The following is a 26,050-nucleotide window of genomic DNA, read 5'->3' as shown; positions in this document are numbered from 1 at the left end:
ACATGCCTGTAGTCCCAGCTACTCGGGAGGCTGAGGCAGGAGGATCGCTTAAGTCTAGGAGTTTGAGGTTGCTGTGAGCTAGGCTGACACCACGGCACTCACTCTAGCCCGGGGAAAAGAGCAAGACTCTGTCTCAAAAATAAATAAATAAATAAATAAATAAATAAAAGTACATTTTTAATTTTTACATTTTTGGGGGATTTTCCATATTTATTTTTGGTTACGTACACTTTAAAAGAATTATATTCTGCTTTTGTTGAATGGATTTTTATAAATGTCAATTAGATCAAGTTTCTTGAGAGTATTGTTCAAGTGTTTTGGATCCTTTTTCTGACTACTTTTTCTATCAATTACTAACAGAGGTTACTGAAATCTTCATGCATTTTGGGGCATTGTTATCATATATATATGCACACTCACATTTATAATTGCTATATCTTTATGCCACATTGACCCTTTTATCATTATGAAATAAATGTTCCTCTTTGTCTATAGACATACTCCTTGTCCTAAAGGCTATTGATATTTTGCTTGTTATTAACATGACCAATCTAGCTCTCTCATGCTTCTGTTCTCATGGTATATCCTTTTACTTTTTTATAGACAGAATATAGGTGAGTCTTGCTTTCTAATACAGTCTGAAGTATCTCTATCCTTTGATGGGAGGTTTAGTTCATTTACATTTAATGTAATTATTGACATAGTTAAAGTTGGTCTGCAATTTTCTATTTGTTTTCCACTTGTCTTATCTCTTTGTTGTTCCTCTGTTGTTCCTTCTTCTGTCCTGCCTTATTTTGCATTTTTTGATATTTTTTGTGGGTTTTTAGTGGTTGCTCTAGGCATTTGATGTGCATCTTTACTGTATCACACTCTGTTTCATATTAATAATGACTGACTTCCACCAACTTTGCACCAGCAACTTCCCACCTTCCTTTGTGCTATTATTCTCATACATATGACATCTATATATATGATAAACCCAGTGATCCAGTGTTATAATGTTTGCTTTAAATAGTCGTATGTCTTTTAAAGAAATTAAGAAAACTAAAGAAAAAGTATATCACATGTTTACCAATTCCAGCGTTCTTCACTCCTACCTGTAGGGCTGGAATATACCATCAGATATTATTTCCTTTTAGGTTAAAGTTTTTATTCAGTTTTCGTATAGCTTTTATTGTAATTTGGATCTGCCTGCAACACATTTTCTCAGTTTTTATTTATCTATAAATGTCTTTATTTTATTTTTATTTTGAAGGATAGTTTTATTATGTAGAGAATTTTTTTATTAAAAAGATTTTTCTTTCAGGCCGGTCACAGCGGTTCACACCTGTAATCCTAGCACCCTGGGAGACCTAGGCGGGAGGATCGCTTGAGCTCAGGAGTTTGAGACCAGCCTGAGCAAGAGCAAGACCCCATCTCTACTAAAAATAGAAAAAATTAGCCAGCATGGTGGTGCCTGCCTGTAGTCCCAGCTACTCGGGAGGCTGAGGCAGGAGGATCACTTGAGCCCAGGAGTTTGAGGTTGTTGTGAGCTATGATGATGCCATGACACTCTAGCCCAGGTAACAGAGTAAGTGTGATTGTTTGAGTTTAGAATTCTTGTTTAGCTTCTTGGATCTGTCAGTCAATGTTTCTCACCAAAATTGGAAAAATTTGAACTTTATGCTTCAAATTCTTTCCCACACACTTCTCTTTGTTTTCTCCTTCTGGGGCTGTGATTATACATATATTGGAATGCTTGATATTGTCCTTCAGATTTCTGAAACTCTTCTTTTAACCTCAATCTCTTTTTCTCTCTGTTTTTCACTTTGAAGAATATCTACTGATTAATCTTCAAGTTCACTATTTATTTCTTCTGCTATCTCACATCTACTATTGATCCCATCTGGTGATTTTTTTAAAAAATTCAGTTATTGTACTTTTTTTTTTTTTTTTTGAGACAGAGTCTCACTCTGTTCTAGAGTGCCGTGGTATCATCCTAGCTCACGGCAACCTCAAACTCCTGGGCTCAAGCAATCCTTCTGCCTCAGCCTCCTGAGTAGCTAGGACTACAGACACACGCCACTATGCCCCGCTAATTTTTTCTATATATATTTTAGTTGTCCATATAATTTCTTTCTATTTTTAGTAGAGACAGGGTCTCACTCTTGCTCAGGCTTGTCTCGAACTCCTGACCTCGAGCGATCCTCCCGCCTGGGCCTCCCAGAGTGCTAGGATTACAGGCATGAGCCACCGCACCTGGTCAGTTATTGTACTTTTTAATGTTAGAATTTCTATTTGATTTTTAAATAATTTTCATTTCTCTGTTGAGAATTTCCTGTTATTCACTCATTCCTAGTATGTTTTCCTTTTAATTCTTTGAGCATATTTATAATAGCTTTTTTGGAATTTTGGTCATCTATATTAAACATCTGGGCCCGCTCAGAGTCAGTTTTATTGACTGCTTTTTTTTTCCTAGTATGGGTCACACTTTCCTGTCTCTTTGTATGTATAGCAGTTTTTGGTTGAAAACTGGACATTGTGCATTGTCTCAACGCTGGATTGTTTCGTTTTTCTGAGGTTTTGGTGTTTTGGTGTCGCAGGCAATTAAGTTGCCTGAATTCAGACGGCCAACTCTGTGTCTTCTACAGAGGGAAGCTGCTGATGTCTCTGCTCATGTTTATTTTTTTCCATTTTAGCTTAGCTCCCTAGGGGTCTCCCCTGTGTCTGAATCATTCGAGGCCAGCCAGCGATTGGGCAGAGGGTATGCTCAGACAACTCAAGCCAATAAGGATTAGACCTTGTGCCACCTGAACTCCAGGTGGGTTGAGGAACTCATTCAAAGGTTTTAGTTTCAGGCAAGATAAGAAGGAGAGGGAGGAAGTTTTCACGTGTCTCTTGGCTTTCAATTTTCTCTGGGGTCTCCCACATTTATGCTTCGTTTAGCAGTCAGCTGAAGATGTGTGAAGAGTGTATTGTCTAAGCCCTTCTGTGGCTCTCTCACCTTCAACATCTCCCTGTTAAATATGCCACCTTTGAACTGAGTCCCTGTGAGGCCAGGGAAGCTGTCGGTTTTTACTGTCCTTACTGGGAGAAATAGGAGTACCTCCAGGTTTAAAGGCCAAAAGTTTCCTGTTCCCACCTGGTAGCCGTTTTTCCCAAGTAAAGGCTGATCGCATTGTTCCCTGTCTTTGTTCATTTTCCAGTGCCCTGAAATAATCGTTTGCAAAACAATTTTGTCCAGTTTTATACTCGGACAAAAGTGTGAAACTTTTTCTCTGTGGAGGAGAATCGCTTAACGCTGACATGAAAGGAAATCTTGCCCTTTGTACTTTTGTCAGGATTTTATTTCATTATATAATGAAAACATGTTCATCATAAACATTTAGAGAATAAGACAGCTTTCTCAAATCATTTGTAATCTATTGCCTGGAGATAATTACCGTGAGCATTGTAATATATCCTTTCACATCTACTTAAACATATACATTTAAGAAATACAAAAATGAAACCATTTGGTGTACACTTTTTTAAAATTGAGGTAAAATATAGAGAACATAAAATTTACCATTTTAGCCATTCTAAGTTTACGGTTCCATGGCATTAAGTACATTCTTATTGTTGTCCAACCACCACCACCATTTTCAGCACTTTTTCATCTTCCCCAACTGAAACTCTGTACCCGTTAAACACCAAGACCCCATTGCCCTCCCCCAGCCCCTGGCAGCTACCATTCCACTGTCTGCCTCTATCGGTCTGACTACCCTGGGTATTTCATGTACGTGAAATCACGAAGCATTTTGTGGCTGACTTGTTTCGCTTAGCATAATGTCCTCAAGGTTCATCCATGTTGCAACATGTTTCAGAATTTCTCTGCCTTTTAAGCCTGAATAATATTCCATTGTACAGATCGTGCCACGTTTTGTTTATTCATTCATCTCGGGCTGTTTCACACTTGGATTGTTTCCACCTTTTTGCGATTATGAATAATGCTGCTATGAGCATGAACGAACAAATATCTGTTTCAATTCCTCTGAGCATACACCCAGCAGTTGGACTGCTGGATTACATGGTAATTCTGTGTTTGATGTTTTGAAGAATCATCGTATCGTTTTCCACAGCAGCTGCACCAGCAAGGCACAAGGATTCCGATTTCTCAGCATCCTCACCAACAACTTGTGATGTTTTATTTTTTGATGATAGGTGTCCAGATAGGTGTGAAGAAGTATCTCACTGTGGTTTTGATTTGTGTGATTAGTGATATTGAGCATCTTTTCATGTGCTTATTGGCCATTTGAATATCTTCTTTGGAGAAATGTCTATTTGAGCCCTTTGCCTATTTCTTTTTTTTTTTTTTTTTTTTTTTTTGAGACAGAGTCTCGCTCTGTTGCCCGGGCTAGAGTGAGTGCCGTGGCGTCAGTCTAGCTCACAGCAACCTCAGACTCCTGGGCTTAAGTGATCCTACTGCCTCAGCCTCCCGAGTAGCTGGGACTACAGGCATGCGCCACCATGCCCGGCTAATTTTTTGTATATATATATTTTAGTTGGCCAGATAATTTCTTTCTATTTTTAGTAGAGACGGGGTCTCACTCTTGCTCAGGCTGGTCTCGAACTCCTGACCTCGAGCGATCCACCCGCCTCGGCCTCCCAGAGTGCTAGGATTACAGGCGTGAGCCACCGCGCCCGGCCTCCCCTTTGCCTATTTCTTAAGCAATTACTTGGTTTTTCATTGCTGAGTTCTAGTTCTTTGTATATTCTGGATATTAATCCCTTTTCACATATATGATTTGCAAATATTTTCTCCCATTCCATGCATTGCCTTTTCACCCTGTTCCTAGTGTCCTTTGATGCACAAGTTTTCTTATTTTGGTAAAGTCCAATTTACCTATTTTTTCTTTTGTTGCCTGTGCTTTTGGTGTCACATCCAAAAACCCATTGCCAAATCCAATGTCATAAAGATTTTGTCCTATGTTCTCTTCTGAGAATGTCTTAGTTGCAGCTCATGCCTCTAGCTGCGGCTGGGTTTGAATTCTGGCTCTGCCACTAATCAGCTAGATTAATTTAGGCAACTGCCTTAACCTCCCTTCATGAAGTAATGGGGGTCACAATACTCGACTTACGCAGTTATTGAGGTAGCTCAGAGCTCAGCACAAAATAGGCACTCAGCAAATACTTCTCCCTCTCCTCCTTAGCATGCCTAAAACTAGAACCCAGGGTCTTTCTTAATCTAGCATTTCTATTACTGCAAACAGAAGCATGAGACACTTTCTAATTCCACAGTCTTGCTTAAAGGGAAAGAAACAAAATCCCCTTTAATTAATATCTATATGATAATTACATTATACTATATATTGTATTAATTTATATTTTCTATAATGTAAAATTACAATTTATACTAATTATTTGCCATGCACTGTTCTAAGCACTTTACGAATGTTAGCCCACTTAACACCTTCTAGCTGAGACAGTGAGAAATTCGCTTGGACTGAGCAAGTCCGCATCTGGCCAGCCATTGGTCAGGCTGGAATGAGCGGCGGGGATAAGGCCAGCTGCAACGGCACCAGGAAACGCTATTTCTCCCGCGGACATGCTGCAGCCATGAAATGTCATAACTCGCTTCTTTGAGTGACGACTGCTTTCTTACTCAGAAACCTCGTTCTCTAAAATCAGACGACCAGGAACGTTGCAGCTTGAAATGCTGTCGGGGGGAATGTTGGAGAGAGATGGAATGTGAGGACGAAACATCCTGCTGTTGCGCTGAGGACCTCAGTGGCTTTGACGGAGAAACAGGCCTGACTTCCAACCCAGGTGCAGAGGGTTAGATAAGGCTTTCTGGACACAGCACCCCACACCTGTCCTACCGTGGTAGTTCCCACGGAAATGGGGCTCTGGGCCTAGTTTGCAGGACGGACTTGACATTGATCCCCTTACACATAGCTCTGCTTTGCTCTGAGCTTATTAAAACTTCTTTGAAATTTAACCTGAATTCCATCTTTTTCCAAAATTCTAGGATAACGCTACCTTTTCCTTGGTGTGGTTCTCTGGTGTGTCGTCTCCCTCACTGCAAACGAGTCGACAAATCTGACTCTGTCGGGCTCCAGGCTTGTTCTTGGGGGTCATAGGTTTGTTGGGCTAGAACAGGACTTTTAAGCCTCAAAGTCAAGGCTGCCCTCAACCAACCTGAGCGGCATGTCACCCCTTTGAGAAGTCCAGGGCTTCTCAAACTTGAGTTTGCATCAGAAGCCCCTAGAGAGCTTGGGCAAGCACAGATTGCTGAGCTCTACTTCCCTGGGTTTCTCATTCCATCGGTCTGGGGTGGAACCTTAGAAGTTGCATTTCTGGCAAATTCCCAGGTGATGCTGATGCTGCTGGTTCCAGGGAACACACTTTGGGAATACCACCCTAACGAACCCGCATCACCTTAACATGATAGAGTTGTAAGGAGTAAGTGACAGGTGTGTGAAGAACTCAGCATAGAACTTGGCATATACTAAGTACTTGCTAATGTAAGCTGTTGCTGTTATTGTTAAATGCACAACTCAGATTCTCCAATAATCCACTCACCCATCTAAATCTTTCTTCAAGTTCATTCTTGTGGTCCTTTGAGAACTTCCAGTCTGGAGGGAGACGAGACCGGCAACCAATTAATTACACCCCCAGGCAAAATGAAATAAGCTCCTTGCACAGATGTGGTCAAAAGCACACATTTGGAGTCATATTATAAATATGTAATTTTTGTATATTTGCCCTATTGAGTATTTTAATTACCAGCATTTCACCGTGTCATTATTAGAAGACCTCCCAAGCCAGAAATACTAGGCATGTCTACGCTGAATTTCATTTGCCCATTCTGTTGTTAGACAATTAATTTCTTCCACTTGTTGTAAATCGTTATAAATCACTCTCCTCTGAAGATCCTTGCATCTAAACTAATTTGTGAGACCCACAGATGACTTCTTTAGGAAAGAGGCCTAACGTGCGGAGATGACTGGGCCAAAGGGCACAGACTCGTAAAAGTCTCCGGAGAGCTGTCATCAAATTTCTTTCCATCTTGGAACAGAAAGGTTGCTGGTGAAAGCTTCCAGATGGCAACATCTGTGCTCCTTTCAGTGATTTCACAGACTCTAAGCCCCAGGCGCAGAGCACGGGGTCTCCGTGAGAGGCTGGGAGTGTGTTGGCTGCTGGTCTTTGCTTCTCTGCATCCTGCTGCGAGCACATTAGCACGGAGACCTAAGCTTCCCCGGTCAGAGGGCAGTGTCGGGGCAGTCTCCGAGCAGTGGTTGCTGTTCAGTGAAGGCCTGATTTCTTCGGCTTCCTCTCACCTGTCCCTAATGGTGCGTGAATTGTTTTATGGGTTTCCAGTGAAGTGTGAGGCAGTCATTTCCTGGTGGCCTTTATTGAACCCGAAGCTTGGCTGACGGTTTGAATAAATTGAGGCAGGCTGTAACCCAGCGTGGCGTGGCTCGTCTGTGGTCAGTCCTCATGTAAAAACAAACCACTTTTCGGGGGAAGGGAGTAGCCACCTCCACCACCATCGCCCATGGCAAACCAGCCTTACCTGTGCGTGGAGCACGCCCTGTGGGCGTTTGGCGAGTGTCCCCTGCCCGGCGTCTCCACCTGTTCAGTCCTGTCCTTGCTTTGCACAGTCCCACTCGAGAAACCCTCCTGGATGCCCCCAGCCCAAATTAATGTCCCCATGGCTGAGAGCCACACTGAGCGCTGAGTTCTTTATATACCTCATCCTACTCAATACCTGCATGGCCCTGCCAATATCTGGTCGCTCCATTTCATAGCCGAGAAGACTGAGGCTCTGAGCAGCGAGGGAACTTGCCCAAATGAGAACGAAATAGAGCCGGGGTTGGAAGTCAGGTCAGCTGTCTACACAGGCTGATCGTCCTGTGTCAGTCCCCAGGCTCATCTGTGGCTCATGTGTTTGGCCCCCCGAATCTTTTCTCATTTGGAGCCCTTGGACGTGCACCTGTGCTTGTCTTGTTTAATTATTACCTAATACCTTGCAGGCCCCACTCCCCGCTCTCTGGGTAGCCCAGGCACAGAGGTGGGCACAGAGCAGGTGCCAGAGATGCTTGAGGACTTCCCTTTTGCTTTTCCTTTTCTTTCCTTTTCCTTTCTTTCTCCATCCCTCTGTTCCCAGAAGGAATAATCTTGAACGACTACGCTTTTGCAAGAAAACCTGCTGAGGAAGGGGAGCATCTTCATTTGCACCCTTGTAGCTCAATCTTTTATAGAGAGAGACCTGAATTATCTAAATCACCCGTCCCCTAAACTCACTATGATCTTTTATAAAAGCAATAAAAATTCTAGGTAGCTCAATAATGTTCATAAAAGTCGATGTAGCAATTTTAGCTGCAACATGATACACCACGTCTTCCACGTAGCGAGCAGCATTCCCTGCCCTCTTTCTTTTTTCTTTCCTTACGTATTTTCCAAGTGGCCTCCCCGTGCCAAACACCGGGCTGGGGGTACAACGGGCTCGGGAGACAGCCATGGCTTTCTCGGTGCCCACCCCTGGGTCAGGATGACAGAGGACCACTAGTTAGGGACTGCCCAAGAGGAGGTTATTATTCAGCATATTCTTTCTAAGATCCTGCACCTGCTTTTTCTTCTGCTTCTGGAATAAAGAGTGGGAGCCACTGCCAGCGTGTGATTCAATCCTTGGCAGCTTCCCCCTCCCCCCTGTACCTGGTGGCCCCACGGATGCTGTGTCCTGGGAGGGGACGTGCTGAGTGTAGCTGGACTCAGCCTGGCCACCCACGGAAATCTGCGGCTCTGTGCATTGGGCCGAAGTTTTCTGTCACCAAACTGTGACAGTGTTTTTTCAAATCATAGCAAAATAAAACTAACGGACAGAATATTTTCAGTTAATGGTTTTCCAGTACCTACTGCCTTTTGTCCACACCGTAACTGAGTATATGACAGTGTCTGAGTTGGCCCCAAATTAAGTTTAATCCATTGATATTTCATAATATCCCCTGCAAGGCCACTTGATCACACTGGGGAACTGCGGGCCTGGACCGTTGGAGCCAGAGACTGCCCTCGGGGCTGCTAGCTCAGTGCTCATTCCCACCCTCCGGCCTGGGCAGTCTTGTTGCGACCACCCACCCCTGCACCCCTTACTGCTGTGCCCCACCGGGCAGGCTGACCTTCTGTGGGGCCTAGGACAAACCACGGCTCTGCAGGGACTGCGCTCACTGCTTCTCTGTGCCTGGCTGTCTTTCCCATCTCCCACTTGGTGCCACTCCTCCCGGAAGTCTTCCCTGTCCCACCCCTGCCCACCCAGACCTGCCCAAACCCCCACTGCAGGCTCTCATGGCACCAGAGCGTCAACACTAATCGCGGCTGTGTTTTAATATGCACTTACGAGATCATTTGATTCACGTCCGCCTTCCCCACTAGAACGTGAGTGTGCCAAGGGCGAGGAGTGGGAATCATGTGCATGCGTGTGTGTATGTTATGTATGTGTATATGCACGTGTATGTGTGTATGCGTGTGTGTGTATGTGTGTTTCCTCGCCACGATTTCTCTTGTGCCAGCATGGTGCACACTAAACACTCAACAACCATTTGCTGATTGAATGAGTGTGTAGCGCTGTGCGTTTCTTTAGAATCCTTTTGGCAGTAGTGATTTCGTGTATCAAACGGGGAAGCCGAGGCCCGGAGATGTGCCTTGCGTCAGTGGAGGCCCCGCAGCTAGAGCCGAGGCCTCCGACTCAGCCCAGTGACCTTTGCACCACTCCGGCTGCCAGCGCCCCACGGGGTTTGGCGGGTTAAACAGAAGCTGCAGTTGAAAGGCAGTTTACCGCAAGGCCTGGTGTTGACCAGGCGATGACTTCACCTCCCCGGCAGTGAAAGGCTTCGCAGAAATGAGCTGAAAAGAAAATACCTTCGCAATGAATGAGCTGGGCCGGCCTGGCTCGGGCTGACTCACCCAGAAGTTTTCACTTTATAAGGACGTTACTGGGGCTTCCCTGGGCGTGGCTGTTGCCCCGTGTCCGGGTCTGGGAGAGGGTGAGTGGGTGAACGCAGGCTGTGGGGCTCGCAGCCCCGCGGGAAGCTCTGCCAGCCCTCGTGCATCCGGGAGCCCCCCTCCCCCCCACCTCCTTGAGTGTGTTTCCCCTGCTGCACAGCCCCTGTGTCCCCAGCCACCCAGCCTGTGCCTATGGACTAGCACCCACCCAGGTTTCAGTGGCGGCCAGCTGCTCCTCCGGACGTGTGGCCCTGCAAAACCTTACCCGGTTAGGTCTGGGAGTCGAGTGTGTCTCCCGAGTCCCGGGTGCTCACAACCCCAGCTACAGAGCCCACCCGCCCCTGCCTTTGCGTCCTTTCTTTGTGCCACCCGCTTCCCTTCTACTTCGTTTGCCCTTGCAGTCACCGAGGGGGCCCGGCCGCCGTGGCCAGAGTCCTCTGTAGGAAATCGGAGATTCATACCAAGAGGCTGTTTTCCGCAGCTCCTGCGCCTCCCTGGGCCCGTGGAGCTGTGCTCTCTGCAGATTTGGGCAAAGGTTCTTCTCTGGGCAGCATTGCTTGTCCCCTGCCCGGGTCTTCCAGGAGCCACCTCCTCCCAGGGCACACGCACTGGTACCCACTGCCCAATCCCATTTTCCTTCCTCTTCTTCCAAGCAACCCCAAGCCCTGCAAGCAGCTCATGCGAATCCGTGCCCTGTACTGCTCGCCCTGGCCCAGCAGCCCACCAGACGGTCCTGGGCTGAGTTTGGTTCCCAGCCCCGAGACTGTGGAGGCCCCGGCCACTTCCACGCACCCTGGTGCTGCTCACAAACACCCGGGGAGATCAGATTATGACCCACCCCTTTCAGAGGTGGAGAAGCTGAGGCTCAGAGAGGCAAAGGAATCTGCCAAGGTCTCACAGCTGGAGGGACAGGGACGGCACGGGAACAGGGCTCTCTGATCCCAGTCTCCTGTGACCCTTCCCCTGCGTGACCCCAGCCTGCTGCAGAGGTTCACATGCAGGGTCAGGGGTCAGGAGAAAGGCCTGAGATGAGAACCTTAGGAATGCAGAAGGGGCCTTGAGGTGATCTCAGGAATTCTCACCACCTGCTGGGGCAAGCGATGGAAATAGTTGGGGGGTGACATCACACATCGTAGCTGATTGCCACCATCACATGTGTTTGTGCTCCATCAGGACTGGGTAATGATTAAGCTGAGGGCTGAGGGTTAGGAAGAAAGCGTGGATTGTGCCCAAGGCCACCAGCGCTCTCAGGGGGAAGAGAGGACAGGCATGAGCTGACCAGTGACCTGGCAGTGCCCTGAGAGACCGTGCTCATCGCTGTGCAAAGGCGCTGCCTGTCCTTAGCTGATTGCTCCACGGGTGGGCAGCGGAGCCCCTGCCCTGCGGGACATGCCTCCCCCACCCCAACCCGGCTTTGGGGAGAGGAGGGGCGATGTGCCAAGGGTCCCAGGGAGACTGGTTTTGTCAGAGCCTCAGACCTTAAACCCCTTGTCACTGCAGGAAACCAGAGACCTGGCTGAGATAACAGGGTTATCACAGCAAACAGATTCCTCCCAGGATGAAGAGGGAAGCAGAACAGGCTCTGTTTGTCCTCCCCTGGCAGGACACCCAGCAGATTCTGCCTCCCAGGGGCTTGGCTGCAGACAGCGGGGCTGACCTGACTTCAGAGCGGCCCTCGGTGCCCTCCCTCCTCCAGCCCGCTCCCCACCCCACCCCACTGGCTTGTTTATCTGTTTGTTTCTTCTCTCGTTTATTTACCCGAGGGCCCAGTGTGGCGGGCAGAAAAGGGCACAGGAACCCACATTGGATCTGGGCTTGGATCTTCAGGATTCAGTTCTCAGGGTGGGCTGCTCATCTCCAGGGGGACCAACTGTCTCGGTTTACCTGGGACTAAGGGGGGGTTCCTCAGACAGGGGACCTTCAGTTTCAAAACTGGGACAGGTGCCAAGAAAATTGGGATGAGTTGGTCACTGTATTTACCTCTCTGAGCCTCAATTTACTTATGTATAGAACGAGGTTAGTTATTATCTGTTGGAGGATTAAATGGGATAATTCGAGGAAGCATCTAGTATGTGGGTGTCTTCAGCGATGGTTTCGGTTATTCATTTCTCTGCCTGAGGAAATTGCAGGGCTTGACCTTGAATTTCTCACCTCCCTATTCCCCGGACCTTTTCAAATCAACCCAGAAGCAGATTTGGGGTAGCGTCTACATTTGAGAAATCGTTAAGCCCATCTGTTGTGCTTTTGCCCAAAATGCCTTTTGATTGACAAGCCTCGAGCAATGAACAGAGGCAGGTCAGTAAAGGGAGAAAGATTGAAAACCAGGAGGCTGGGCCCACTCTCTGCCACTAACTTGCTGTGTGACCTTGGGGAAGTTGCTTTGGCTCTCTGGGCCTCAGTTTTCCCATCTACAAAATGGAGGGTTGGTCTCTAAGTGTATCTTCCAGCTCTACCGCCCAGTAATCCTACAGTACTGCTGCTCATTACCCTGTGAGCTATCATGGAGGAATTATTGAGGATGGGAAGGTTTGGTTGGTGCCAGTACAGGGGTGAGGAGGGAGGAGGAAACAGACATCCGGCATGTCCATAAGCAGCAACTAAAATTTAAAAAATGGCACCAGATGGAAAATGACAAGGGCATCTTAAAGACAGAGTAGTTGGTTGATGTCTGCAAAGCAGCCTGGGCATGGCCTCATGATGCAAGGCCACGGGGCATTCGTTTACTCACTCCTTTGCTCGCTCGCTTGTTCCTTCATTCCTCTCTCTATTCGTTCATTCATTCATTCCTTCTTTCGCTGGGCGGCATCGTAGCATAGTGATTGATGGGATGGACTCTGAAACCGATTTGCCTGGATTCAAATCCCGTCTCTGCCACTTAGTTATTTCCCATGTGTAAAGAGGAGGCAACAAAGGTACCTGCCCTTAATGTACATAAAAGACTTACAGCAGCGCCTGGCACTGACAAAGTGCAGTATACATGTTGCCATTATTATTTTGTTTATTCTTCCGCCATTTGCTAAGAAGACAGCTAATGCGGCAGGCCCCGGGCTGGGCAGCCACCAGGGATTCAGAGCTGCAGAGCAATCCCTGACTTTGAGCGGAGCACAGAGGGCTGACCAGGCAACTACAAAGCCACATGGTCAGTGTGGTGGCGCAGGAAAGCACGGGGCACTGTGGAAAAGCAGAAGAGGCACACCTCTCGTAGACAGGATGGGCTCGAGAGCAGATGTGTCTGGAAGAGCTTGCTGGCAGAGGTGGCACTTGATCTGGGTCTCGTTGGCCAGGAGCTGAATGGGGTGGGGTGACGGGTACCGCAGACAGCTGGCGCAAACACTTGAGGATGTGGATATTCGGGAAACAGACGTGGTCTGGTACGGCTTGCTGGGGGCTGGGGGCTAGGAGAGGTGGTAGATGAAACCGGCAGGGAAAGCAAAGTCTCACTTATGCCAGGCATCCCAGGATGCTAAAGTGTTAATATTTTATCAGCTGGGCCAGTGTTTCTAACTTTTAGGATCATGTTGGAAATAATAAAACCTCCAGTACATGGAGATTTATTTGCAGTGAAATTATATACATGCACTACCATACAAACATGTCATGTACATGATATGACACAAAAACAGAAAAAAATTTAAAACATGAGATAAAGAATGCACCTAGAAATTCTGGTGCTTTCCTCCCTTGAGCCGATGGCTCTTCTTATGCCTCCCCCAGATTGCACCCCCGTTCCCCCACTTTGGAGCGCACTGTACCGTGGGGTGCGGCAAGGGATGGAAGTGGAAGAGGGTAGACTGTTTTACCTTTATAAGACCACTTGGGCATTTATACGCACTGATATCCCTGCAGCCATTTAAATGAAGATATAGTTGCTTATTATTAACAGCACAAGGTGCCAATCTAGTAAGCAGAAGAGCTGTACGGTGACCAACTGTCCCGGTTTGCCCAGGACCGAGTGGTTTCCTGGAAGGCAGGACCCTTAGTGCAAAAACCCAGATGGTCCCGGGTGAACTGGGTCACCCTAGTTGTATGTTGAGAACAATCCCACTTTGTAAAAAATAGAAATGAAATGTTAGGCAAAGGACTGGAAGGCTGGTCACCCCAAATGTTAACAGTGGTTATCGCTGGGTTGGTGGTGGGCTGATTTCTATTTTGGTTAAAATTGGTTTTCACTTCTATTTATTAATTCATTTATTTTGGGTTTTGCTTATCTGTATGATGTGTTTTCTGACATGAAATATGTACTATTGTGTGACTTTTAGGACATGAGAAACAAAGCTGAGACTCCCTGGGCAAGCAGGGGGGCGCATGGCGGGAGGCAGGACAGAGCCGGAGGGCTGGGTGAGTTAGGAGGAGGGGAGGGGGCGGAGGGGAGGGCAGGGAGGAAGGCTGGAGAGGGGCAGGAGATTAACCGTGGGGTGAAGCAGAGGCAGGAGTTGAGGGTACTTGCAAGTTTCTGGGCGGAGCCATTAACCAAGACCAAGGGAGAAACGCAGTTTTGAGAAGGAAGGATGGTGTTGGGAGCTCTAGGGGGCTGGGAACATGCCGTTGGCTTCGTTTCAGACAAACTGAGGTGCCTGTGTGACACCCAGGACGAGGTGCGGGAGCAGGATTTACCCCAGGAGCTCGGGGAACTGCAAAGCTACAGGCCTGCTTCTTGACTCAAGCCACTATGAGCAGCGCCCTCCCTTCGAAAAGTCCCCCAGGCCTCCAGTGACATACTCCACTGGCCCAGAAGTCCCTTCTGAGTCATGGTCCGGTTTGCAAAGAGTTAGGTCTTAAGACACTGCGGTGATCCATTGCCACGGCTCTTCCGCAGCAAAAACGACTCATTCGCATTATATAGAAAGTTTATCTTCTCTATCTTGTAGCTGAAAGAACATGTGCACTCCTTTGTTTATTTTTTTTCTTCTCCGGAATCCGTGTAGTGATTTCAGTCTTTTAAATGTACCGAGACTTGTTTTATGGCCTAGCCGGTGGTGTACCTTTGGACTGTTCTGTGTGCCCTTGAAAATGACGCGGGCTCTGTTGCTGGGCAGGGTGTTCTATAGGTGTCACACAGGTCAAGTTGGTTGACAGTGCTCAAGTCTTCCGTATCCTTGCATACTTTCTGCCTACCTGTTCCACTAAGTACGGGAGTGTTGAGATTTCCAGCTCTAAGCACGGACTTCTCTGTTTTCTCTTTTCAGGTGGGTCGGTTTTGCTTCAAGTACAGTGAAGCTCTCTTAGTAGGTACATACATATTTAGGAGTGTCATAGCCTCTTGATAATTGATCCCTTTCTCATTAATAAACGTCCTTCTTAATCTCTGATAATAACCCTTTCTCTGAAGTCTTCCTTATTGTCTTTATAGCTACTCTAGTTTCTCATGATTAGTATTTTCTTGTATATATTTTTCCATGTTTTTGTATTTAACTTATCTGTGTCTTTATATTTAAAGTAGGTTGCTTGCAGACAGCATAAACAGGTCTTAGGGTTTTTTAAAATCCAATCTGACAATCTCTGCCTCTAAATGGGACCGTTTCGATAATTTGCTTTTAATGTTATTATTGATTGGGTTGGGCTTAAATCTTCCATCTTGATGTTTGCTTTCTATTTATCGCATCTCTTCTTCGTTCCCTAATTTCTCTTTGCCTTTCTTTTTTGGGATTAATTATTTTTTAAAATTATTCCATTTTATTTGATATTTTCACTCTTTTTTTTAGTGGTTGCTTTAGAGTTAATATGCGTCTTTAACTTATCACACATATTACGCCACTTTTTTTTGACATTTGATTCTTTTATTTCCATATGCAATGTAATGAATGTTTAGACACGCTGCTTGGGATGCTATTTCTAAAAAAATTGTTGGCCATTTTTCAGAATATCCTTTTGGTTTTAAATACTGGGCAGGAAAAACAAATGATGTAAAAATACGTGAATAATTTTCTATTGCAGAAATGAAAAACTGATTTGTATCTAAAAGTGCAAGCGGTGAAGTAATTTAACTCTTTCACCAGACGATATGGCAATATACAATATATTGCTTCAGCTGTTTGAGAAAGCTGTGATGTGTTTTTATATTGACATAGAAAATTATAAATTACATTGAATTAGTATCCATAATCACTATATGCATATACACAAACCAGTTCTAAAAAAAATACACTGGTTTAGAATTTATGAGTGAAAACCTCACAAGGTGCAGTAAAACAATTAACATGCTTAGGTGCCAGATTTTGATTTCTACTTTTAAAATACTAGCCTGTAAAATGAATGCACTCTAATTCCATTAGCAGCACGAACATTTTTCAACTGAATTGCCTAATATGATTTAGGTATATTAAATACGCAGACTGCTCTGAAATGTTGGTGATGCTTGTTAACAAGGTAAATTTTGATATTATGCCACATACTTGTTAGGGCTCAGAGAAACAAAACTAAGAGAGTGACACAAAAGAAGGGATGTGCTATAGGAATTTGACCTACAACGATACAAAGTTGGTGAATCAGTCTGTAAAAGGCTAATTTTGGTGTGTCTGGTGCTGATATACTGACAGGGCAGGGGAGGCAAGAGATGGGAAGGCGAGATGGGCTTAAAGTGGGGGGAGAACAGGAAAGAGCTGGAACAAACTAGAACGCGTGTGTCCTCTCTCTCCTCCCCCGCGATGCCAACTCCAGTGATGGGACGATCTATGGGAGAAGCTGGGCCTTCATCAGGAAGTTAAACACACACCTGGGCCGGGGGTCAGAGACACTGAAGGACGGTCCAGCAGGAGCTGGAAGAGCTGTGGGCCCAGCTGCTGCCTCGTGACAATGAGGTGACCCAGCAGTGCAGCAGCAGGCAGTGTGTGAGCTGCCACAGCACCTGCTGTCCCCGCACCAGCTTTCTGAGCACCAAAATTAAAAGAAAAAGGCAAGCAGCTACCGCTTTACCCCATCTCCCAAATGTTGCGAAAATGTCTCTTGTGACCAATGCTAATTTGAAACTCCACAGAGAAAGGAATCTAAGAAACTTAGATAGTTCCAGATTGGCTTAGTTGACACAGTACAAATCTACTAGAGCTGATAATGTAAGAAACTTAGAACAGTATACTTCCATGCCCCGTTCTGTCCTTTTTGTGCTATTGTTGTAATACATTTTGCTTTTACATATGTTAAAAACCCCACCGTACACTGTTATTTTAGCTTTAAATCATTATCTTTTAAAGAAATTGAAAGATGAAGGGAAAACTTTCACATCGACTCACATGGTCACCGTCTTTGGCACTCTTTAGTCCTGTGTGTCAACTCCAGTGTCCACCCAGCATTGTTTTCCTTTCACTTGAAGAACTTCCTTTACTATTTCTTGTATTGGGGGTCTGCTAGTGACAAATTCTCTCCGCTTTTGTTTGTCTGGAAAGTTTTTAATTGTTTAGAGGGTATTTGTGCTGGGTATAGAACTCTGGGTGGACAGTTCCTCCTCCCCCACCCCCCACCCAGCACTTTAGACAGGTTCCATCACCTTCTGGCTTGTATTGTTTCTGCTGAGAAGTTTATCATTGTTCCTTTGTACGTGTCCTTTTTTCTGTCTACTTTTAAGATTTTTCTTGTTATCACTGGTTTTAGCAGTTTGAATATGATATACCTTGATGCGGGGTTTTTATGTTTATCCTGCTTGGGGCTTGTTGAGCTTCTTGGATTTGTGGGCTTATAGTTTTTATAAAATTAAACAAATTTTCAGCCATTATTTCTTCAAATATATTTTCTGTTGCTTTCTTTCTCTCTCTTTCCTCTCTCCTTGTTGAACTTCAGTCACACGTATGTTAGACCATTTGATGTCTTATCTCAGGTTACTAAGCTCTGTTCATTTTATTTCCAGGCTTTTCTTCTGTGTTTCAATTTAGATAAATTCTATTGCTATACCTTCATGATCAATGATCTTTTCTTCTGCAGTGATGTCTAATTTGCTGTTAATTCCAATCAATGAATTTTTCATTTTAGATATTATATTTTTTATCTCTTGATGTTCCACTTGATACTTTTTTATATCTTCCATTTCTCTCCTCATTATGATTATTTTTTTGATTTAAATACTTCAACATAGTTGTAATAACTCTTTTAATATCTTTGCATGCTAGTTTCATCATCTCTGTCATTTCTGGGTTTGCTTCTGTTGACTAATTTTTCTTCTGGCTGTGGGTCACATTTTCCTACTTCTTGTCGCATGTGGTAATTTTTGACTAGATGCTAAACATTATGAATGGGACATTGTTGAGTGTCTCAATTTTGTTGTCTGCCTTTAAGGAATGCTGGGCTTTGTTCTGACAGGCATTTAGGTTACTTGCAAATCAGCTTGATCCCTTTGAAGCCTTTTTTTAAGCTTTGGTGTGGCTGGTGTGGACTCGCCCTCACTCTGGGGACAGCTCAGCTTGCTGCTAAGGCATGACCTCTGTGGAGCCTCCACTGAATGGGTTTTCAATGTCCTCACCACCCCAGGTGGTTTCCACGTCTCCTGCCCTGTGTGCACTCTGGGAATGCTTGCAGCTTTGCAGCTGTTCTCTGCCCAGTCTCACGGAGTTTCATCCTATGCACGTGTGTCCTAGTACTCGGGAAGATCTCATGCAGATTCCTGGAGTTCTTTTTCTGCACCACTTCCTCCTTTCTGGAACTTTCCCACAGAACTTCTAGCTGGACCCCAATCTCCACATCCTCAGTGCAGCAGGATCACTGTACTCCGCTTGGGGTGCCTCTCCCTGCCCCATGAAGAAAACCAAGGCAATTGTGGGGCTCCCCTCATTCATTTCTCTTCTCTTAGGGGTCACATTGGCCATACCTGTTTTTCAATGGCTGAAAATGGTTATTTAATATATTTTGTTCCATTTTCTAGTTGCTAGGGTGCGAAGGTAAGTCTAATCTTTATTGCTCCATCACAGCCAGGAGCAGAAGTCAGGAATTGATAGGCAGAAAAGCTCTCAGATGGCTCGTTTAACTGCTGCCTCTTTCCCATGAAGGTGTCCTTAATTTCTGTCTCTTCTGTGTGTGTCACCATCCCATTCTGTCTTGCTGTATAATTACATACACCTGTGGCGCTCTCAGTGGCCTACGAGGGCCTCACAGGTGGGCACAAGATCTCTCTCATCTTAGTAACTTCCTGAGCCCAGCATGTGATAGGCCTTGGAAAGTGAGGCTGGATCTCCCTGGCAGTGTGGCCTGGCAGTGAACTGAAGTGACCCTGATGAGGCAATGGGTGTCCCAGGCTGAAACTCAGGAGGACTGGCTCTCTCCCCTGTGTGATCACCAGGAGGCAGACGCCCAGGTGAAATCACAAGTGTGCACGATTCTTCCATATTAGGTGAGGACAGGAGATTGGTTAAGAGACTCCAGGCCTGTCCAGACTTGCCAAACACATCATCCTGACGTCAGAGCTCACAGCCTCCGATCGTGACACAGTGGAAGGGCTTGACCACAGGGGCCCCGACAGTGTCAGATGATCCTCCAGAGGGGACAGCCCGACCCCCAAGGGGCCAGGTCCCCAGGAGCTGAGGCTGCTGCTACTCTAGCCCACCTTCTCTAGAAGTAGGGTGAGGATGGGGAGTGGCACTAGCGGTGGTGCTAGTCCTATTTTTGTGACCTTCATCGGCCGACTCAGTTTGTCCAACTACAAAAGGAAGCCTCAGATAGGATGATTTCTCAGGCTCTTCCCTGCCCCAAACCTGGGTCCGGCAACTGGCAATGGATGGTCCTGGAGGCTGTGGTTCCTTGAGCTAGTGAATCTAGGCTTTTACTAATGATTCTGGGACACTGGCTTTCTATGGCTCTGTGATTAGAACAATTTGTGGCTCTCAAACAGTCCATGAGGCTGTGACCCTAACCTTCTATGGTTCTGATGGCCGCAGTTGGTGACAATTCTGTTGTGTGGATCTGTGACCCTGGAGCATCCGTTGCGTTGGTCTCCATCAGCAGTGATGGGTGTTCCTAGGAGCCAGCCTTCTGTCTACTCAAGAAGAACCCAAACCTGCTCCTCGGTCATTGTTCCCAGGGTCATTAATTCTGAGTGATTCACTTACAGGAGCCAGAGAGAAACGGAGGTGCAGGGAATGCCAGCCCGGCTGCCCTCGGCCTGAAAGGGCTGAATTGTCTGCCTGGCTGAGAGAGCCTTTGTGCTTGGCTGTCTGGTGAGGGCCCGGCTGGGCTGGGCTGGGCTGGGCTGGCAGTGCGGGCCGGGCACCGCAGCACCGTGCCCATTCTAGAGGAATGTTCTGCCCTCCCAGCCCATTTTCCGGCATCTGGCATCTCTGATGATACTCTGCCCCACCAGGAGGGGTGAGCGGTGGGGCAGAGTAGGGGCCCGTTGCTGACTCTGCCTCCCCAGGTCCCTGGGGCTACCTCTGACTGGGCTGTGCCTGTTTTGCCAGCCCGGGTGACACACCTGGTTCTTCCTGGTTCCTAGCCTGACCCCATCTGGGGCACGCCATGCAGCTCTCTGCAGCTCTCTGGACCTGGGCGTGCTGTCTGACCGAGATCCCTTGCCCTGTCTTTGCTTCCATTTCATGTCGCTCTAAAGGAGGACTAACGAGGATGCTGCTTCCTAAGCCCTAACGACCCCACCCCGGAACCCTGGCTGTTTAATGTCAGATCCCAATACACAGGGATAGGCTGGAGGAGAAAGTGAGGAGAACAGGTGAGACACCACCCCCCTGCCACCCATTTCCTTTGTGACCTTGGACAATTCACATCCCTTCTCTGTCTTCAGTTCTGCAGCCTGTGACATGGGAGAGTAGTCCCCACCTCACCCCAGCTGTGGAGAGAAAGCCACGAGGACATGCACACACACATGTCTGTGGACGGAGGGCCGTGAGCGTGCATCCGCGGGGTTAGTTCCGGGAACACCGGTGGGAAGCCCTTACCCTGTGCCGCACCGGACGCAGGTTCTCCAGGCCTCTGGGGAATGTTCGGTGGGTGGATCTGCAGAATCTGTGAGAATCGTTGACTCTCTTTCTGAGAATAGAGAATGTGATCAGGAGAAATTCACTCAACCGTTCATCTATATATTTGCTAGTTCATTTATTCACTCACTTATTCATTTATTCGTATATTTATTTACCAAGCTCAGACTATTTGTCAGTCATTGTTTTGGGTGCTGGTTTGTGTCCTAGAAATTCAACCCAGAGAAGGACTCCGCTGCACTCTGGACTCAAGAATGGGGAGTGGGGGGTGGGGGGGGTGGCCAAACCAGGCCAGCCCCCGGCCTGCTACGGAAAACAGTGCCCAGCATGGTTAAGAGCAGCACTCTGTACGGGTACAGAGTGGTACAGGAGTCAGACAGGTGTGCCTCACTGTGTGACCTTGGGCAGATTACTTAACCTTTCTGAGTCTCTGCTCATCTGTCAAATGGGAGAAATAATGGTGTCTGCTATCAGGGTTGCTGTGAGGACTGAAGATAATAATCAGGTGTAGCCCCACGCGACTACGGCTACATAAATGGTGGTTCTAGGGTGAAGGTCAAGGTCATAGGAATCAGATGACGTATGCTTGAATCTCAGCTCTGCCACTTGTTGGCCGAGGGGCCTTTGGCAAGTCACTTGGCCTTTCCTGCCTCAGTTTCCTCTTCTGTCAAATGGGGCTCATAGATATTGTGAAGATTAAATTTTATTAAAATATAGATCTGCTATGTGCCCCTGGGGGTGTGCAAGATGAACTTTTGTTTTATATGCAGATATATTTTTTAAAAAATCTCATCCTTCCAAAATTTCTGTTCTGTATATTAATGTATATTTTTATAATGTACATGGTAGTATAATTTATCTGTAGCTCGTAGATATATAAATCTTCACATTTTGAGAGTGAACAAAAAGGTTGGCGGACCACTGCTCTCTGGGTGGAAAAGCCTCTCACCCCCTGTCCTGCCCCGTGGAGGACATGGTGAGATCTGGTGGCCTTGGATGGAGACTGGCAGCCTGGCAAATGGGGCTCACTCTGGAGCTTGGCATTTCTTTATACCGAATGGAGCCAGGTGTCCCGCACCTCTCGCTCAGTTGGCCCCACTGGAATTTCTAGATTCCTAAGTCATTGGTGAAGGAGGCACCCCTCCTCACCCCTCCTCACCCCTCCTCAGAGTTTCCCGGGAAGGGTTTGGCCTCTGTTTTGGTGCCTTGTTGTGGAGTCTCCACGGGGCTGTCTGAGCTTGGTGATTGCACTGATTTCAGCTGCAACACCCCTGCTACCAAAGCCATCCGCGAGGAGGCTACGCCTGCAGCCTTCCTTCCGGGGCGAGGTGGAGGGAGGAGTAGCAGGAGGTCGGTTTGTCCCTGCAGGGTGCAGCAGCCACTGGGCTGGGATTGAAAACCCTGTAACGGATCCAGATCTGCGGTGCCGGGGGTCAGGCTGAGCAGAGGGGAGCCCAGGCAGGGCCCTGCCGGTCTCCTGGGAGCTGAGCGCTGAGCCTTCCTTGTTCTTCCAGGTTCTGATGTCTCTGGCACCCAAGAGGTCTGAGAGTGAATATGAACGGGCCTGGTACCCAGGCTCCATTAGCATGCATTCATTCTCTCATTCATTCAAGATTTCACTGAGATTCACCTGTTACACGCCAGGCCCTGCACTAGCATTTTGGGGAACAGTGGTGGACTTGGCAACTTCCAGCCCTCGGGGACCCTACAGTCTGGAGGACCCGGTCAAATTCTAACTCAACTGAAAGAGAGCAGTGTTACCAAAATGGTTGCATTTTTGTGTGTTTGCATCAGAGACCCCTTTAGGGATATGATTACAAACTAAAAATCCTCACCTCAGAAAATGTAATGAGCACATGCATGTGAAATTTTGCCTACAATTTTAGGATGTTTATGGATTTCCCTGACATCCCTTTGAGAACCCCAGATTAAGTGTTCCTGGATCAGAGTGGGAAAACTGCTGAGAGAGCCGAGCCAGGAGGCTGTGGAAGTGGAGTTAGGGAGTGTTTCTTAGTTTAGGAATTTGGGAAGGTCTTCCTGGAGGAAGTCACATCTATTCATTCAATAAGCATTTATTAAGCGCCTACCAAATGCCATCCCTTGGGGAGATACTACTGAACAAGAAAGGCAACATTCCCACTCTCCTGGAGCTTGCAGGCTAATGGGGGAAGATGAGGAAATAAACAAGCAAATAGGTGGACCAACACAAGACTGTCTGGAGGTGACGGGGCAGCTCTAGGGGAAGATCAAATTGAAGTGCCAGGCAGAGGCACTAGGTTAATGGCAAGGCCCTGTGGTGGGCACGAAAGTGTAGTGCTGGAGGCATGTTGAAAGAAGGCCGGCGTGGCCAGAGGTTAGAGAGTGGTATGGGATGGAGTTAGAGAGATGGGCGAGGGCCGGATCACTCAGGCCTTGTGGTCCAGGGCAGGAAGTTAGGATTTTACCTTGAGGGTAATAGGAAGATATTTTTCTTTTTAAGTTAGAGTTTTAAATTTGTACAAACGGAAGCAGTGTGTACCACATGTCTCCCTAAGGCTTGCCTTTTTTTCATCCAACAATGTTTGATAGATGTAGATTTAAATTTGTTAATTTGTTTTTTACTATTACATAGAATTATATGGGCTGGGCATGGTGGCTCACGTCTATAATACAAGCACTCTGGGAGGCTGAGGCTGGAGGATCGCTTGAGGCCAGGAGTTTGAGACCAGCCTGGGCAACATAGCAAGACTCCATCTCTACAAAAATAAAAAAATTAGCTGGGCCTGGGCAGCAGAAGGAAACCATGTATCTAAAAAAAGAAAAAAATTATAGTACACATCACATAGATCATATTTTATTCATCCATTCTCATATTGATAGACATTTAGTTTGTGTCTTTTTTTTTTTTACTATTACAACTGATACTGACATGGGGGATTAGTCGGCTGCGGGGTGTGCGCATGATTTCAACATCATGAGAAGTTTCCACTTGGCCCTTCAAAGTTGTCATACTAATTGATATTCCCACTGGCAGCATCCGAAAGTTCCCATTTCTTTATAAGTTTGCCAACAGTCGATATTGTCAGCCTTTTAAAATTTTGATAATGTTTTAGGTATATATGGTGATTTGTTTTCATTTGTGTTTCCCTGATTACTAGTGAGGTTAAACTTGTAATTTTATATTTATTGGCTCTTGGAATTTCTTCTCTTGTGAATTGTCAGTTCATATCCCTTGCCCATTTTTCTGCAAGCCTGTCTCTTTCTAATTGATTTGTGGGAGTTGTTTATATATCCGAGTTACTAATCCATTGTCTTTTATAAATGTTGCAAATATCTTCTCCCACGCTGTTTACTGGAGGGTTTTAGGAGAGGAGTGACATGATCTGATTACCATTTTTAAAGGATCACTCTGCCCATGGTCTGAAGAATGGAGGGCAGGGGTGGGCACGAGGGGAAAGAGGCAAAACCAGGTAGGAGGTCATTAGAGGGGCCCAGGGAGGGATGGTGGTGGCCTGGAATAGGGTGGTAGGAGGGAAATAGAGAAAAGTGATGGTTCGAGCGTACATGCCGGAGGTAGAGCTGACAGCGTGTGCTGATGGATGCAAAAGGGGATGAGAAGAGCAGATAGACACCAGGATGGCTCTGAGTTTTCGGCCTGAGCTGTTGAGTGGATGTGGTGCCATTGACAGAGATGGAGAATGACAGGTGGAGAAACAGGTTTAGGCTGGCGGTGGGGGAACCAATATTTCTGTTTTCAACATGTTTAGCTTGAGATAGCCTGTAGATATCCCAGTGGTTTTGTCAAGATGGCAGTTGGATCTATGAGTCTGGAGGGATAGACATTTAGGAGTCATTGCCAGGTGGATAGAATTTAAAGCCATGAGACAGGATAAGATGGAAAAGACATGGGGTCCCCAGTGTAGCCTCAGCACAACATTTAGAGGTTGTGAAGAGGTGGCGAATCAACAAAGAAGACTTGCCTGAGAATGTAATTCTTTGTTCTGTTGACTGCCTGCTACACAGACTAAGGCTTAGCACGTAGCAGACTCTTAGTAAATACTCGTTGAAGGAACACATGAAAGAATAAATAAATGGAAGAGGAGATTCAGAAGGAGGGGCCAACAAGGTAGGAGGAGAAGCCAAGAGAAAGAGAAAGGTTTCAAGAGGGTGGGAATGGTCAACTGTGTTGAATGTTGTCAAGAAGCTGTGCAAGAGCTGGACAGAGAAGTGACCCTTGGAGTTGGTAACATAGAGGTCACTGGTGACCTTGACAAAGGTGGCTGAGGCTGGAAGGATGAGGAGTTTGCCAGGTCCTGGGAGGTACAAGCAGGGTGGGGTTGGGAGCAGGAGAGGTGTGTGAAAACATATTTTATTTAACCCAATAGATCTGAAATATTATTTCAATACGTAATCATATAAAAAGTATTAAGTTCTTTTTTCATATTAGGTCTTCAAAATCTGTACTTTATATTTACAGGCCATCTCAGTACCAGTGGTAAATTTTCCTCAGAAATATTTGATTTGTGTTCAGATTTTTATCAAAGTTACAATTGAAAAAATTAGGTTTACATGGGCAAGCTGTTCCAAATGTATGAGGCGTCTTCAAGATGTTCGTGGAAAATGTGTACTATGAAATAACTATGCATGGATTTCAAAATTTTTTGTACCAAAATAAACTCATACTACCCTGTTAGAACAGAACAGGATCTAGTTTGAGGCACTAAGAAGGATAAGACATAAGTTTGAAAAGAGCCCTCTCAGAGCGACATGAATTCTTCTAAAATTGAAGCAAGAACAAATATCCAATTTATGGTGAAGCTTGGTGGAAAAATGGTGAAATCACTGATACTTTAAAAAAGGTTTATGGAGACAATGCTCCAAAGAAATCAGCGGTGTAAAAATGGATAAGTCGTTTTAAAAAGGGATGAGATGGTGTTGAAGATGAAGCCCATGGTGGCAAACCATCCACATCAATTTGCAAGGAAATAATTCATTTTTTGTTCGTGCCCTAATTGAAGAGGACCAACGACTAGCAGAAACAATGGCCAACACCATAGACATCTCAATTGGTTCAGCTTACACAATGCTTTCCTGAAAAATTAAAGTTGAACAAAATTTCCACTCCATGGGTACCAAAACTGTTGCACCCGGATCATCTGCAGACAGGAGCAGAGCTTTCAATGGAAATTTTAAATAAATGGGAT

The sequence above is a fragment of the Eulemur rufifrons genome, chromosome 8 (genome assembly GCF_041146395.1).
Source record: "Eulemur rufifrons isolate Redbay chromosome 8, OSU_ERuf_1, whole genome shotgun sequence".
NCBI lineage: Eukaryota > Metazoa > Chordata > Mammalia > Primates > Lemuridae > Eulemur > Eulemur rufifrons.
The sequence above is the reverse complement of the archived record's forward strand: the minus strand, read 5'-3'. Positions refer to the sequence as shown.